Source organism: Trachurus japonicus, chromosome 17, assembly GCF_045865225.1.
Source record: "Trachurus japonicus isolate A0001 chromosome 17, Traja_1.0".
NCBI lineage: Eukaryota > Metazoa > Chordata > Actinopteri > Carangiformes > Carangidae > Trachurus > Trachurus japonicus.
The window spans coordinates 20,795,055-20,813,477 of NC_140923.1; the positions used below are offsets into that span (position 1 = coordinate 20,795,055).

The 18,423-nt window shown below is 42.8% G+C and overlaps 1 protein-coding gene across 1 annotated transcript in view; it reads left to right on the forward strand.

Annotated features, from left to right (window-relative positions):
- Positions 1 to 4,055: 4,055 nt before the first annotated feature.
- fam110b (family with sequence similarity 110 member B) overlaps positions 4,056 to 18,423 on the forward strand; it is a 63,354-nt gene continuing 48,986 nt past the window's right edge. The window contains exon 1 of the mRNA XM_085804778.1: positions 4,056 to 4,193. The gene's annotated coding sequence lies outside the window, so the exon portion shown is untranslated. The remainder of the gene's footprint in view (positions 4,194 to 18,423) is intronic.

Here is an 18,423-nt window from a genome sequence, read left to right on the forward strand (position 1 = left end):
GAATTAATCAGGCTGTCATTAGAACAAAAAAAACGCTCTCCAAAATGGAACATGAAATTATTATTTTAAGTTTAACTGATATAATGTATTTTAATAATAATAATAATGATAATATTAATATTAATAATAATAATGCTCACTCTCCCTTTTCTTTCTAGACCTCATTCGGGAGATTAATTGCTTTTATCAAGGGTGCAAACCTGTCACACACTGTTTCGTTTTTTATTTCTATTTAATTTTCATCTTAATTTTTATTTCTGTTTTGTGTAATTTATTTATTTATTTATTTATGTTATGATTGTGCTTGATCAGTTTTTTGACGAGGTGACAAAATCATGGAAGGAAAAAAAAAATAGGCCAATATATATATTATTTTTTAATTATCAATAATTCAAATTATTATTGACACTAATGACCTGTTTTGCATTTAAAACGGCTATTTTCGCTGAAAGGTTAAGTTTGCACCCCTGTTTTATATCGAAGACTACATGAGGGGTTAGTTGTAACACAGTGTTACAACTAACCCCTCATGTAGTTTCCTTACTCTTGCCTAGCTAGCACTGGCTACGAGCTAGCTACAAGCTTTAGCATGGTACCATTTTTTAGCTAAGAAAACGCTGAAAAAGATTATATAAGAATGGTTTTGGGGACTTGCACACATGCTTCAGCAACCAAAAAACTAGCGATATGGAAAAATATACTTTCATGGCGCTAAAACACACTTTCGCGCCTAACTCTGTGAAATCGCAGCGGGATCTTCTGAATCTCCTCCACATAAAAGTGCTACCTAATACGGACCTGTGGCCGGAAGTTGGCGGAAGTTGACTTGTGCGTCTGGATAAAAAGTCCGTGTTTCAACTTGCCCCGCGTTAGGTTGTGCCCCGCGCTCCCCTAATGTAAGAACTCACAGGAAGTGTTTCTCTGAGGTCTCTGAAGCACTGACCAGGCTGGATACTGAACTGACCTATTCTGATGATTGATTCTCTTCAGAATCAGCGTCGGATTCACGCTTGGACCAGGATCTAATAATGCAGGTTATTGGCTGTTCATTTGCACAAACATATTAGAGTAAATGAAGAAGAGGCTGAGCTGAAACAAAGGAATATCTCACACTTGTGTACCAATATGTGAGATGTATATGGATCCTCCATACTTCCAGACTTGCATTCAGCACTTTCTACTGCTCCTGTTCAGATACAGTGGCATGCAAAACTTTATGGTCAAAATTGCTGTTAACGTGATCAGTTAAGTAGAAGTAGGTAGGCCGAAATGATCTCCAAAAGGCATAAGGTTAAACATGAAACACTCTTTCACAATATTTGCAGCATAATCACAACATGACAAACCATTCAAAGCTCGGTAAAGTGCTAAGTTACATGCTAGTGTAGCTATAACCAGGATGGAGGTCTGAGTCTGACCTCCTTGGCTGTATGCCTGACAGAGTCCATGTGGTCTGGAAGCTGTCAAACACAAAACACGCACTGGCCCTTTAACGAATGGACCGCTCCATTCATATTCACAGGGGAGACCTGAGTGACCCACCGTTAGACGGACTCAGGTTTCACCCCGATTCCCAGAGGGACGGAGTCACGGTGCAGCGGGCTCCAGCAGAGGGTGGAGGTGGTGAGGGTGGAGGTGACTGAGCCGCTGTCAGAGTGGAGGAGAGGCGGTCAGCCCCGCTCCGCTCTCCCGCTCAGCCGCTGTCTCTGTGTCAGTGCAGGATTGAGCTGCTGGCAGCCGCGGCAAGGCGGACAGCCTACCCGGAAACAACGACTTCAGCCTTCAAAATAAAAGTAAAATCATAAGCCACCTGCGGAGTGACTGCTGTAATTGAGTTAAGATTTTCAATCAAGTCTCATCAAGTTAATTTACCATATAGGCTAGTGTTCATACAAGTTAGCTGTTCATTAGCTATAGCCAAATAGGCTACATTTAGGTAGGCCTAGATATTAATTTTTGGACATTTATCATCCACCCATACTGTTACAGACAGTAGGCCTCTGGAATCAGTCAGTGTATTTTTTCTCATCTACCTGGGCCTGGGTCATCCTGGCCTGTTATTGTTGAGTGACATGTGACTATAGGGGTGAGAGGAAGTTCATATTGTGGAAGGTTGAAGTATGAAAGCTTCAAAAAAGTTGATCCTGCTATGTTCCTTATATTTAGAAGTGATCTGTAGGCTACCAACACAGGCTATTGAACCTCTACGTTACAATAGAGCATTATCACATATTAATTGCAGTTGCAATTATTTTTAGGCTAAGAGCTTTAACTTTTACATTCCATACACTCGCATGGAATTTGGCAGGTTGTATGTAAACCTTGCTAGATCAAATAAATGTTATATAGGCTATTAGCCTATAATGATTAACTAAAATTAAAATTTTAATTACTGATTTGAAACAACAAAGGTTTGTGGATCAGGAGGTTGACCTCATTACATTTTGGTTAAAATGAGCATCCATCCTTTTGTCACACAGAGGGATGAACAGTCAGACTTTAAATGTTATAGGCCTACTAATCAGGCCCCCAGACAAATTTTTTTTTTTACTAGAAGCCGCTAACTTAAAAATTTTAGTAGCGCAAGCGGAAAACTTATGGGTGCACATAAATTGACTTGCAAAGCAAATATTCACATTTCCTATTCATTCATGATCCTTTGCACATATTGGCTGACACCTGTAATGACAGATTACAGATTCTTTGAGTCGCCCTTCCACATTTCACCAATGTTAAAAAAAACACCAACTGCAAATTTACTGGTTCCACGTGCGCAAGTAGATAAAAATGTACTTACTTGCCATCTCTTCTCTGTTCTTGATTAATGGTATTGTACACTGTCCCGTAATAATAAACTAATAAACTAAACTAAACTTGCACCGTCTCAAATTTTATTTTTACGATGATAATTAACAGTGTTGGGGAGACTTAAAGCAGAAGTAAGCGGAATGTTTGTGTTAATATAGGCTAAGTCTTAAATAGTTATATCTTCCGACAGCAATCACTTATATAGAGTGTTTGGTCTGAAACACGGGTCTGTCAGTCACTCTGCTCTGCTGTAAGCTGAGGTGAAAACTTTCCTTGTATCCTTTTATCCAATGAGGAGAGAGAACGGCATAAAGGGGCAGTCCTCTCTGTGTGTGCAGCCAAGGGATGCGCGTGAATGTGGTGACGTAGGGACGAGGGCGGGGACTGATAACTCCATACATCGGCTGACAGAAAGTTAGCCAGAACAACCGGATCGCTTACTTCTGCTTTAAACTAGGCTACTTGTACAGTAGTTGAACTACAGAGCTTAACTAATTTGCTGTAACTTGCTGGTAGTTAAACTACATTCATATTTTGTGTATTTCAACTACTTCTTTGGGTCATTTTTTTGTAGTTTAAATACTCAATTTACAAACTACAATTGTGGCCAATAACATTAAATATTTTTTATTAAAAAGACCTATATAATATAGTACATTTTATTTTACCATTATTGTGTTCCATGCAGAACTCTCTTTGAAAAAAGGCAGACATTCCAAGCCAACGCTGCCTCTGATTGGCTGGCCATAGCGTTCCTGTCATGGTTTCATCTAGAATATGTCCACCTCTTTGTATTCTTTATGACTTGTTTTGTTGACTGATATACATTTCTAATTTAGGAGTGAGTATTCGGGTAGGATTTTCATTTTCTCTTTATTACCCAACATGTCTATGGTGAATCTACAGAATGTTGACCAAAATGTCAGCCTATTTAAAATAGGTATACAACTGAGTTGACAGGCATATTTCTGCTGGCATATGAATTTTTTGTAGGCTATTAGGCTATATTTGTTTCATATAGGCTACACCATTTTTTTTAACCTTTTTTTTTTTTTAGTTTTACAATCTAGGCTACATTTCTCCAGGGGTAGAAAAGTAGGCCTAGCTTGTTCAAACTACTGCCAGGCTGAACTGCAAGTAGTTTTACAAGCTACGCTTGCAAAGTAGCTTCCCCGACACTGATAGGCTATAAGTTTGGCAAACATCCCCCTGTGTTGTTTGGGCTCTTATTGTGGAGGCCGTAACCGGAAGCAGCAGCCGTGCTGCGGTGTGGTGACAGCGGAGCTGCGGGCTGGGAACAGGATGCTGTCAGGCCGAGCAGACGCACCGACCTAACGGAGAGAAACCACAGCAGCATCCTTTGTTTTCTGGAGCTGGAAGTCCAGGTAAGGATGACTAACTACCTCCGCCGTGACGCCACAGCGGCTTCCCGCCATGCCCTCAATAACCTCAACATCACCGGTGCCGGTGACGTTACACAGGACGTGTCTTTTTCTGCATTTTCAGTCATGTCGAAAAATATGGCCATTGTTCGCTTTACTGTCAGATAGGCACCGACCGAGACGGAGTCATGACCGCCGCGTCAGTCCGGAGCGGAGGGCCGGTGGTGTGTGAGGTGGAGGTGGTGTTGTGGTTGTGTTGTGGTTGTGTGGGTCTGTGTTACATAAACAGCTCAGTGTCGGTGAGGCCGTCCACAGCTCAGCTCCAGCTCAGCTCCACCACAGTCGGTGCTGCTGGAGCACATCCATGGCTGCGCTGTTGTGTGGCGGTGGGGGTTTGGCATTGCATTGCACCACCAGCGCGCGCACGCTCGCACGCACGCACGCACGCAGGTGTAGTTAGGGATGGTGTCAGCTGCCAGTGTGCCGCCCCTGTGACACATGTGTCTGTCTGCTGCTGCTCAGACTCCACAATACTGTCCCTGCTTTTATTCTGGAGGAGGCAGACCTGGAGATGGGTGTCAGGATGAGCATGACATGTCAGGATCAGAGATGATATACTGTCATTATACTTTTGGTCTATAAGGAGAGATTGCTCAGATGGAGGTCCACAGCCAAGGCAGAACATATCTCCTGCTGGTCAAGGCTGCTGGAAAGGATATGTGCTTTATTGTAGTATCTTTATCTGTCTTCATAGGTGCTTATGTTGAGATCACCTGTGGGATCCCTGAGGGGAAGGGTAAAGGTGACTGACTGTATGGGTGAGTGAGTGAAGTTGCTTTGTTTTATGTAAGATTTTCCATTCCCTTTTTTTTTTTACTACTCTTTTCCTATTTATTATCACTATAATTACTGTTGTAGTTATTGTTTTGTAGATATCTGATTAGATTCTTGAAATACTACCTGGGTTGGGGCAGATACAGTTGCAGCTGTAATTTGTATTGGGTTACCCTGGACACAGAATAACTGTATGACTGCCTCTATTAATGTGAATAAGAATAATAAATAATTGATCACAAAAATAAGATACTTTACCGAGGCTGCTTTGTATCAGGGTTTAGCTGCACGGTCACAATTCCTCAAAAACACTGACATCATTAAGTGGGTGATGCTCCATACATCAGTCACACAGAGCCAGCTGTGTAAGAGAAGATCAACAGTGGCTGCTCAGTCAGGTCTTATGATAACACATGAGGACACACACAGTAAACCCTCTCAGTTTGACATTAGCGTGAACATTTCCTCCATTATTAAAGGAGAAACCATGATACCCCCACGTTCCGCTGCCAACCCCCTAACATCCAATCGCATCCCAGGAACAAAGCTTCTCGCCAATCACAGGGCAGCCTGTGACTACTGCCAGGGGATTTGACTTGTCAGACAGTGATGCCGTGCCCTGCTCTGCTCTGATTGGTCGAACGCAGGAGGTTTCAACCAGTGGTACTGGAGCTCCCTGACCATGCGTTCAGTAATGTAGTTTCACAGTGGAGAATTACACATTTTTAAACACATTCTGATAGATTAATTGTTGCCTGTGAAAAATCCAATAGATACGGACTCGGACATATAAAAGGTGACTCTGATGATTAAATAACTCCCGTCCCTGAAGCCTGTCTGGCAGTTTGAGCCTTTTTTAACGTTGGAATGCGTCCCCAGTGTCACATGTGCGCACATACCGCTCAGATTAGAGCCTGGGAATATTTTACGGACCAGAGTCTCTACTACCTCTACTCTTTTGTCATTTGACATGTTTCAGGGTCTAACTCAGAACCGGAAACCTCTGTCTTCACCACAGTGGTCTTCAGGCTGCCACAGAGTCATACTGGTCCAGCAGACTGAGGTGTAGTTATCTATACTGAAGTCACATGGATGATGAGTGACATATCAGAAGGTCAGATTCTCCTCTTCTGATCAGGATGAGATTTAGGGTGTATTTACACTAGCCTTGTTTAGTTCACTTGAAACAGACTTTTTCCTTGGCAGGAAGGTGTGAATACAAACTACCGAACTCTGGTGCAGACAAGCGAACTGAGACCACCTCTTCAGCTGGGACTCGGTTCACTTGTTCGGTCCGAAAACGATTTGTTTGTGGTGTGAATGCACTCCGAACCTTTTCTGAACCAAATGCAAAACCCAAGCGCCTTTTTTTGGATTCAACAGGCTTCCATTGTTGTGAGAAAATGCGTAAATCATCGCTCGTTTGCAACGTGCCAGCCAAAATAAGCGGTAGGTCAACATGGAGCACAGAAGAAACACACTGCCTCCTTCTTATTTGTTCAGAGGAAAACATTTACCATTATCAGATGCTGGAGAGGACGCACCCGTAGCCGTCTTGTGCATCTTTGTCCTTGACGATGTACAATCAGGAGGTTGTGCAAGTGACGTAAGCGGACCATGACAGGTGCGACTGGAAATACCAAATTAAACGGGCAGCCAGAAATGCACCTCCATTGTGTACTTTTTATTTTTTTAATTTTTTTTTTACAAATTTTTATCCAATGATTAAGCAATTATGGGACACACATAGTATTGTTTACAAAGTTGGCCCGCTTGTACTTAATTGACCCCAAGCTGGGAAATTACAGTATGTAAAAAAAAGATGCAATGTGAATATGAGCCGCATCAATAAAAAAAAATTGGTCCGCACCAAAGCATGTGATCAATCATCTGTTTCAATCAACAGATCAGAGCAGTGTTACAGTCACTGCTGACTGCTGCTGTACTCTGGCTTGTCTTCAGCTGAGTAATAATAACATAAAGTGATTCTGCTGAATCCACCTCAACAGTTCATTCTGAGGTGAATGCTGGATAAAACCACTCAGGTCTTCTTCTCTGTGGGACTTTGCAGAAGTCGCCGTCCATGTGGGAACAGGATAAAATAACCTTAGTAAGGATATAAACGGGGTCACTCAGATTCACCCTGTCCGGTGTGTGTGTTAAAGGTGCACAAACATACCTTGATCACATGGGGCCCACCTCAAGAGCTGCTGATTTTTTTTATTTTTCTTACAGCACAGAGGTCTATGCCATTTTCAGACTAGTCTAGTCTACGATCATTGGTTTTATTCATCAAATTTTGTACAGTAGATCTTATTTCAAAAGATGGGCTACATATAAGTGATGCAATTTCCATAATGTATCACATTAGGCACTATGGTCACATTTAAATAATTTATTTACAATATAAAGGTAACAATTTTACCAAAAATGCCCCCAAAAATCATGATTCAGGGGCCAAAATTGCCCCCAAGGTTTTGAAACAAATATATTTATATCTGTACATTATCATAATTTTATTTTCATTAATTTACCGTCGCGTCATCGCCTGATGTCGACTTAATGTAATGTAAACAGATTGCGCTGATACGGAGAGTCAGGGCAGTGCTGCAGCTGCTGTGCTGCGATGGACCTGATGATCAGGTCCTGATCAGACTGGTGGTGGCCCACAGTCAATCAGTCCCGGATCCTCCACCGTCACCAGTTCCCCCGAAAGCCCCCGCAAATAATACATCGACAAAAAGTGCTTGTCGGTGTTGTGTAGTTAGAGCTGTGTATCCCTCCTGTTTCCCAGGTAGGAGGGGGACAATAGCCCACCCAGGGCTGGGTGATATAACTATAAATTGTGAAAAAACTTTTCTTTATTTTATGCGATTTATTTTACCGGCGGTGTCAGCTGATGTGCACGTCTGCAGCAACCCAAACAAATGCACATGTTGACTGGCTCGACCACGTCTCATAGGCCTATAGGTTCCATTCATCCATGTTTCGGCAAATAGCCAATGATATTGAGAGTTCCGCTGCGCCGAACCAATCACGTGGCTGGAATAGCCAGTCAACATGTGCATTTGTTTGGGTTGCTGCAGACGTGCACATCAGCTGACACCGCCGGTAAAATAAAAGAGAGAGAGAGAGAGTGAGAGAGAGATAGAGAGAGACAGAGAGAGAGAGAGAGAGAGAGAGAGAATGAGTGTTGTCTCGAGAGAAAAAGTAAAGGAGAACTCGGACCAGTGACTGAAAAGACAAAAGAAGCTGGTGCGCAATGGGGACAACAGGCAGTTGTAGCTTTGCGGGCGTCGATCCTCTCTTTGACTTCGATGCTCGAGACCATGACGTAATTTCGATCTATTTCGATAAAAAATCGAAATCGTGACACCCCTATTACAGACACCCGTGATTTTTATACTAGGCTACCTGTCTAATTAGATCCCAGCCTGAGTAATTAATGTGCAATGTGTGGGTGTAAGTACAGAACAAGCTGTGACTCTGAAGCCCCACAGGATGAACCAGAGATTGTTTAGTTTGGTCTCACAAACATTCACTTTGTGCTGTTTGTAAGTTTTGCTATAGCTACATTGCTAATGTTAGCATTGGCCACTGTTTAGCCACCAATGATGCTTTATGATGCAGGTTATGATATGTTACCTGTGTCTTCAGGAATGATTGGTGGCTGTACAGTGCTTGACGGGGGCTAGCTAGTTAGCATGCTAACTGCAGTAGAAGAAAAAATGTGATGGAGACAGGTGTTAACATTGTTGTGTGACTAGTGGTGCAATGGATCCTTGATCCGTTTGGATCACTCCCACCGGATAAATGATCAAGTCAAAAAACGCTGAGCCTTTCCTTCAAGCGGCAGCTCTCTAGGTCACGCACAACAACAACAAAATTGTTTGTTTTACTGATCCGTTCTGTGACTGAAAACCGTGATTCGATCCGATCCAATCTGTGATGTTTCTCCTAAAAGGGATGAAATTTGATGCTGAACTTTTCATTGAATAATCCTTATAAATAAACAGCTGCTAATGCTAATGTTAGCCATGCAGCATTAGAGAAACTTAAATTGTTATGTGGTCATGTAGGCAGTTCCTTGCAGGTGCCAATGAACGACCTTGTGTACAATTAAGTTTCAATTTCCAACACCACCTACGTGATGACAGAGTCCTGCACCAGGTCGGATCCCCGCGGGTACGGTGTTCAACGGGTGGATAAACTGTCTTGTGTAAATTCACGGGTCGGGCACGGGTGGAACTCAAATGAACGCGGGTGGGTACGCGGGTGTATTTGTGTAGGCCTACAGAGAAAAACTCACGTGCAGCTGCACGAACCAGCGTAGCCAATCATTTTTTATCACATAACGGCAACAACAGAGCAACATCTTGATGTAAATAAACAATCTTTGGCCGCTCATGTGACCGCTCACAGCTTTCCCATTGGATTTTAGCCTGTCATGGCTTGTCTGCTCGGCTTCTGGGTAAGCTACAAACACACCGATGGGTCAATGTAAAGGCTGAAGTGTCCTGCTTTCACTAAAAAAAGAATTATGTCGCTATCATTCTCCGTTCCGGAAATAGCCGCGAAAGAGTACGGCTTTTTTCCCCCCTCTCTCTTTTTTTTTTTTTTTTGCTAAAGATTACGGCTATACCCCCGTTATTGCTGGTGATGACGGCAATCTCACGGGCTGCGGGTCGGGCAACGGGTCTTAACATTGACGGGCGGGTCGGATCCGGGTTGTATTCAGAAATAATCACGGGTGACGGGTTGGGACACGGCCTTAAAAACCTATGGGTGGGGCGGGCGCGGGTTTCCAAAATTGGACCCGTGCAGGACTCTGCCTGATGACTGTAGAAATATAGCTAACAGAACCAGAAATCAGCTCTATGTAAGTTTTACTTGCTAACAGCTAACACTAGCATTAGCTGCTCATACCGGGGCCAATCCCAGGTAGGATACAGGGTAGGCCGACCTATAGCAGGGTTCAGCCTGGACAGGTCAACAGTCTACCACAAGGCCACATATAGAAATACTGTAAACAACCTCACACACTCATATTCATACTTTAGCCTACAGGCAATTTAGAGTCACCAGTCAACTTATTGTGTATGTCTTAGGACTGTGGAGGAACCTGGAGAACCTGGAGAGAACCCACATAGAACATGCAAACTCGGAAAAATAACACAAAAAGGCCCCAAACGTGGGGCCGGGGATTGAACCAGGAACCTTCTTGCTGTGAGACAACATCATCCGGTGCTAACCACTGGTCCACCGTGCCGCTCTCAGTTAGCTCTCTCCTCCAGTAAAAACAGCATTAGTATTCAGTCCCTTACTCCCCAGCAGCTGAAGTGGAGGCGAGCACCAGCTCTTGTCTCCATCACATCTTTTCTTCTGTCATGTTAGAAAGTCTCAGTTCATCACTACACAACCTCTGGTCTGTGCTGAAGACCTGCTCAGATGATGTATCATCTCTTGTGTGATAAAGACAATGATGGATGAATCTCTTATAAACATCTGTTGATGCTAACGCTAGCTTTGTAGCAAGAGTAGGCTACTGGTTCTGTTATGAATTAGAACCAGAACCAAAAGTACCATTGTATCCTAACATGTAGTTCATAAAATAAATGTGGTTGGGTTCTTCTTCATTAAAGGGATATTTCAACATTTGACAAATTCGCCTATTGCCATAATCCCTATAGTCATAGGAGTAGCTAGGTTGGTTCACTACCTTTAATTGTCAGTGCAAGCTGTTTTTAGATCAGTGGGGCAGAGATGCAAGCTGCAAGGTATTTCCATTTCTATGAAATAATAATAGAACGTTACAAGACGGAATTGTTTTCAAGGCAAACGCGTAGCAGGAACTACATTCCAAACACGGCTGCTGGGCGGAGGGATTTCAAAAGCAAGTAGTTCTGGGTATTTGCTTAATCTCGTAATGTTACATAATCATACATTATTATTTCATAGCGTGGTGAATGTGCAGGTCACAACTTGTCCACGAGAGCGCTTTGGAGTTGTTCGATTGTGTGTTTAGTTTGATGAGGGAAACGTGGAAATACCGTGCGCCTCCATTGCGTTAGCTGAGCAGCTCGCGTCTCTGCCCCGCTGATCTAAAAACAGCTTGCACCGACAATTAAAGGTACAAACCTACTCCTAAAACCATAGGGATTATGGCAAAGTGAATTTGCCAAAATGTTGAACAGTTTTTTTTTATGTTCATCAGATGTCCGCTGCATGTTGCTTCTTTTCCTTGGGTGACGTTTCAGTGCTCAGCTGTCTGTCTGTCACCCTGTTGTTTACTCTCAGGTGGGTGGAACATCCGTGCCGTCGGTCACTGAAGCTCTTGGACGTTGCTGTCGAGCCGGGGAGCAGAGTGAGAGCGTGCTGACGGTGCTCTGCCTCTGTCTGCAGTCTTGATGAGTAATGCTGGATAATTTAGTCCAACACAAACAGTCAGGCTTTTTCCTGGCTCTGTGAGCAACTTCTGCTTCAGGCTCCAGAGCTGCAGGGTCCACAACACTGAATCTGTGCAGCATTGCAGAGTGAAATGTTTGGTCAAAATAGGTTTAGGATAATAAAGCTCCCCCATCTTTTTTCTTGGGCGGGGCATATAGAAACTGTCTCTTTGTACAGAGCTCGTTGGACATAGGACAGACTGCCACATGGCTGATGTTTAGGCCACAGTCTGAAAATCATTTCTCAGAATGGAGGGTTTCCTCCCCCGACTGCTTCACATGGAGGGGGCTGGGATGTGTCCTCCCTTGCCCAGTTGTTTGTTGCTCTCTAGTTCAGAAGATTCTCTGAGCTGTTGTCTCCTCCTCCTCTCTCAGTGCTCGCCCGCTGTCTCCTCTCATGTGTCCTCTCCTGTCTCCTCTCTTGTCTCCTATCCTAACTCCTCTTTTATCTACTCATGTCCTCTCTCTGACTCCCCCCTCTCCTGTCTCCTCTTTTGTATCCTCTCCTGTCCTCTCTCATGTATCCTCCCCTGTTTCCTCTCCTGTCTCCTGTCCTATCTCCTCTCTTATCTACTCTCCTGTCCTATCTCTATTTCCCCTCTCTCCTGTCTCCTCGCCTGTCCTCTCTCCTCTCCTGTCTCCTCTCTTGTCAACTCTCCTGTCTTCTCCAAAGTCTCCTTTTATATCTCCTCTCCTGTCCTCTCCCATGTCTCCTCTCTTGTTTCCTCTTCTGTCTGCTCTCTTTTCTCCTCTTCTGTCTCCTCTCTTGTCTACTCTCCTGTCCTCTCTCATGTCTCCTCTCTTATCTGCTCTCATGCCCTCTCTCTGTTTCCCCTCTTGTTTCCTCTTCTGTCTGCTCTCTTTTCTCCTCTCCTGTCCTCTCTCATGTTTCCTCTCTTGTCTCCTCTCCTGTCCTCTCTCATGTCTCCTCTCTTGTCTACTCTCCTGTCCTCTCCCATGTTTAGTTTAGTTTATTTGCACATAGCCTACATCTTATATAGCATACCTCTTGTCTGCTCTCCTGTCTCCTCCCTTGTTTCCTCTCCTTTCCTCTCTCATGTCTCCTCCCCTGTCTCCTCTCTTGTCTCCTCTTCTGTCTGCTCTCTTTCTGTCTCTGTGTTCTGCTCTGTCCCTGAACTCTGTCTCCTTAGCATCATCTCAGTCCACTGAGTTAAAGCAGGCTCTGAGATGGGCCTCCTCACATCGGTCAGGTTTGTATTACTCAGTGAATTTATGACTTAGTTTTAATCCTGTTTTGTGCTGAGTCTACGTTCACATGAGCCTTTGCTGAATCTGCCTCACTCTGTCTTTTCAAAGCTGCTGTATGAGAAACAGAGTGGTGAGTGGGCCAAGGTGCAGCAGCAGACATGTCAAACCCCAGCAGCTCATTTCACTGTTGTTCAGCTATATGTAGAGGTGCAGGGTTTCCCCCAGTGTATTATAAGCCTGGCGGGCCGCCAGGCCTTACTTGACCCCCCGCCAGGCTAAGCATCGTTTATTAATTTTTTTTAATCCGTTTTTAAACTCCATAAACACGTGATCAGGTGTGTTTTTCATCACCTGACAACGTCACAACTTCGTCGCGCATAACGGGGCACGTCACGGACATCATGCTCATCAGACCGCATCTATGATCAGCCTGCTGCTTCACCAGCTGACCGAGAGGAACAAACCGAGTCCACGTTAACGTGAGCGGAGCCGCGGCTCCAGAGGCTCGGTCAGCTGGTGTAGCAGCTGTTAGCTGTTAGCTGTTAGCTGGTAGCTGTTAGCTGTTAGCACCATAGATATATAAACGTTTATATATCTATGGTTAGCACATCGTCCCCTGCAGCGTCAGAGGTCCGGACTCCTGTGAGCCGCGGGGCTTTCACCTGATGTGAAAATGATCCATTGTTTCATTTTTCAGCTCGTAACGTTTGCGATCACACACGTTTGTTTTCTCTGGTCCAAACAGTAAATCCGCGTGTCACGTTTCCATGACGACTGACTGGAAAAAGAGCGTGGTACGTCATTACGTGACTCCAAATCTTTTACAGTCCAGATGTAAAAAATCTCGGAGAATAAAAAAAATAAAATCTGAGAAATAAAGCTAAAGTAGACACCAGGCAGTTGTTCTTTTTAGTTTTTAATGCAAACAGTTGATGCTATTTATTTAAATATTATTTTATAATTATAATTATTATTATTTATTTATCTTTGTGGTTATTGAACAGCATTTCAAGAGTGCCTTTCTGTAAGACTCTGCTATAGCTGGTGTTTAATATGTTACATAAATGTCTTATAATAACAGATGTTTATGATAATATTTTCAAATTTCCAGTCAACTTTTAACATTGATCATAAGGCCTTATGGAATCACACCTTATAAATGCTACTGCTCCATTAATGAATCTGTTACCTACAGGGCCCTGCCATCAGTCAATGGTCAGGGTCAGGCCCCTGTCACAAAAAAACATGCTTGGGCACCGGTGGCCCGGCGATGGGCCGCGGATGGGCCGCGGATGGTCCGCCGGTGCCACCCTACCACCGGGCTTAACAAGTTTTCTGGGGGAAACCCTGGAGGTGATATGTTATATGTTATATTGAGATGTGTCTGTCACCTGCTACTTTAGCTCAGTATTGTTACTGTTTCCTGTCTGATTGACTGATGAACGTGACTTCTCACTAGCTCAGGAGTTTCTCAATGTTGACTTGATGCACTATCCGGTTAGAGGTCATGCTGTCTGATGCACAGCTTTCAAGATTTTTTAAACATTATTCATGTGTGAGATAGCGTGCATCTCATCTTTAGGGGAGACCGGGGATGGTTGTAACAAAGGGTTGGTTGTAGTGTTGTCGCCTTCACCAATAAGGGATAACATTATATGATCAATATCATGCGTACCCACTCACTCCCTGACATTGCATGTGAATTTGCATAAGTGTGTAGGTTTTACAGCCAAAAAACCTTCTTTTTTTTTAGGTCAGAAACAAATATTTTGGACCATGTCTAAATTTTGACCAGTATCAATACAGTTGACGTTTGAATTAGGTAACTTGTATAAGAAGAAAGAGCAGCTTCTTCAGTAAAATGTGTGTCATTTCATTGAGGTTTGTTTTAAACCACTACAGTATGTTCGTTGCTACAGCTAGTCAAACAATGGCTGACAGGGGTGGGGAGGGGGTTGTTACACCTTTTCTCTTTGTTGTTTTATTAAGTGTCACCATCTTTCCTGGAATAACATGAATTATGAGCTGCTTCTGACCTCCTGCTGAAGGTTTCCATTCATACATGTACAACATTCACTGGTTTTATCAGAAGATGTTCTTTAAGACAGCTTTCTAATGTTAGGATCCATCACTGTTGTTCATTTAGCCATCAGTGATGAGTTCTTTTTGTTCATACTGAACCATAGGGAGATGCTTTAGTGTTGGAACATGCACAATAACTAATATAGATGCATGTTTTTTTGGTTTGGTCTCAGTTTTTAAACTTAAATTGTAACAGTGGCACTCCTTGCATTTGACATCAGATAGTGAATTCTGTTATATAGCCTAGTTTAAGAAGTTTATGGCACTGCTATTTGTAGTGGACGCATAAGTGTACTCAGTGTCAACATTTGAGAGCCCTACCATGAACACTACCATGAACAAAGAGCTGAGACAAAAGCTGTTCACAAAACCATCCAACCATGTAGTCTCGTCGTCCCATTCTCCATCATCTCGCTGTTTGAAAATACCACTTCACCTTCTGACTCATTTATCCAGTTGTTTACTAGTTGACGTTAGTGGTGCAATGGATCATTGTTGATCCGTGATCCGCTCGGATCGCTTGCCACGGTTCAGCACACAAGTGGTCCGCGGATCGCGTGATGCAATGAACGGGCTTTTAAAAAAACTGTATGTCGCACACAAGGCAAGGCAAGGCAAGGCAAGGCAATTTTATTTGTATAGCCCGTTTTTACAAACAGTTTGTCTCAAAGGGCTTTACATGGCATCGTAACAACATCCTCTGTCCTTAGACCCTCACATCGACTGAGGAAAAACTCAATGGAAAACCCTTTTAACAGGGAAAAGTCGGAGAAACCTCAGGGTGAGCAACAGAGGAGGGATCCCTCACCCAGGACGGACAGACGTGCAATAGATGTTGTTACAGACAAGAAAACAGTTTACAGTTTGTCACAGAATGTGCGAAATATGGAAATGTTAGCAGGAGTTGATGAAGGCAACAACAACAAATTTGTTGGTTCTACCAACATGTGAACTACCCCCAGTTAAAAACCCTGTTTCTTGCTTGTCTTGACTTTCATTCACTAACGTGTCTTAGCTTGACCATCAGAACACAAAGCATCATGCACATGTATGGCTGAAGATAGAATAAGCTCTGGAAAAAATAAAGAGACCACACCAAAATGTTCTTAATAAATCAGCTTCTCTACATGTATGGCAGGCAGCCATCGATTCCAGTGTCTATTGAACTCCAACACAAGCACACCTCACTCTACTTAGCTGATCACCTGAACCAAATCATATTTAATGAGGAAGAAAGATTATAAATAAATAGAAAAAACACTGCTGTGATTAAAAATTGGGATTATTCCACCAATTTTGATTTAAGTTTAAAAAGTAGTGTTGTGTTGTTTTAAAATGTTTTCTTTGCATTATACTGAAAACACCAGTCTTCTTTTGTTATTTTGACCTGTTGCCATTTTCTGCAAATGCTCTAAATGACAATATTTTTATTTCCAGTTTGGGAGAAATGTTGTCAGTAGGTTATAGAATGAAACAAAAGTGTTCATTTTACTCAAACACATAGTTATGAATAGTAAAACCAGAGGAACTGAACATTTTGAAGTGGTCCAGTCCAATTTTTTTCCAGAGCTGTATATTAACTGGACCTCATGTACTTGAAAGCATGGCGCAAATACACGTACTGTTACACCCCTATTGTAGAACTGTTGGACGCACAGTACTGTCTGTGTGTATTGTCCTATGTGTCCATCAGGCTTTGATGTGTCCCACTGTTATAACACCCACCATCCTGCAGCAGTGAGAACAGACTGGTTCCCTCTGACAGGAGTATAGATTAGCCTGTACTGTGAATATGTGAATGACTCTGCGCAGTTGTTAATTACGTTGATAATGTGTGGGGGTCGCAAAGTCCCACAACACCTCTGAACCTACGGCAAGCCATAAACCACTGGTTTAGATCATGGGTCATAGCAGGGTGAGTGGGTGATGACAAATGCGTGGTGTGTGTGTGTGTGTGTGTGTGTGCGTGCGTGTGTGTGTGTGCATTTGGAAGTGGGGGTGGGGCAGTAGGTGGGGATATTCCAGATGGCTGCCTCAATCAGATTAGACATTTTAAACCTGAAAACAAAGGCGAGTGTCTCCTCTGAAGTGGAGCACCACATGGCCGCAGTCATTCTCCTGCATTCAGATTAATTAATGAACCAGTGTTTTTCCTTTCAAAGAATAAAATAACATCGGACCATTAGCTTATGGCGGCTAAAGTTATGTAGCTGCTGCTGTGGAACTGTCATGTCAGTTAAGGCAGGCCTATTGTCATGTTACACTGCATTTTAACATGTAATCATGCCAGTGATTTGTATTAAGACAGTAAACACACATCCTCATATGTTGTGATTATATAATGCAGGTTAAAAGGATGTTATAGTTTGTTGTATAAATACATTACATGTCAGAGGTGTAAGAAATATGGATTCCCTAAGATATTGTCTGATTTTATGACATGACAATGTGTTGATTTTTCAAAGGGCTGTTTTGATATTTAATCAAATGGTTTGGTTTTGTATTCAGCCAATTCAACCAGCCTTCAACCAATGGTAATTCCTTTGTTACTGCACAAACAGTAATATGCAGGAAATTATATGAAATACAAATACAGATGCAGCTGTCCCGAGTCTGAATGCTTAAAAATAAACTGTAATAGACTTTTGCAAAAGCAAAAAAAGCTATATTATATTATAATATATAATGGACAATGAAGTCCATCTTATCTTATCTTATCATGATATATTGCAATATATCAGTCATCCCCCTTTGCGATATGTATCCTATCACCAAATTCTTTCCAATACACAGCTCTGTGTAATATCGTTTTCTCTTCTGGTCATTTACAGAAGTTTGAGACGAAGAATAAAGTCTGCACACCAGAAGCTGCTCCTTGAAAATTTAATAAACGTGACGTTTACAGAAGTTAAACATCCACCACACTACTACAGCTGAAAGGGCCCCAGGGTAGAACTGCCAGATGGTTAGTGTTACTATTGTAATTAAATGTATCACTGTGTCCATGGTCGACTTTTCTACTTCCAGCTTCACAATAAAAGCTCCAATGGATATGCAATGGTTAGACCTTTATTGTGAAACCACAGTAGTGATGGTGGTGTTATAATCTATAATTAGAGGGGGTGGTGAAGTAGCCTTGTGTGAGTCCAGGCAATATTTGACTTGTTTTCCCATGTATTCATTTGTTGTTATTATCACTTGTATAGCATTACATTACATTATACACACTATACAAACACACATGCACACTCTGACCAGCTGACTGTCATTAACACACTGTTAGTTGTGTGTAGGATCTGCTCTGTGGTCAAACAGAGTGGAGGAGATACACAGACAGAGAACATGTGACTCCAGTGTGTGAACTGCTGCTTTTCATGGCTCTAAATAGAAGTTTCCAACAGGAGAGTCAGAGATGAAGAAGGAGAGAGAGAGAGCAGTGAACAAAACCCACTCACAAAACCAGATAAGATCATGTGTTAGTGGGTGGCCAGTCTCTTAGCTCTGTGGTGAACTGTGACCTCCAACAGGCTAAGCTGGTACTAGGAGCACACAAGGTCGTCCTTCATACATACAGTCAACAACACGCTTTTACCTTGTTCAACAGATGTTGTTATTATCGGTCTCACACACAAGCTGTGTCTCAGTTCAGCTGCTGCGTCCGA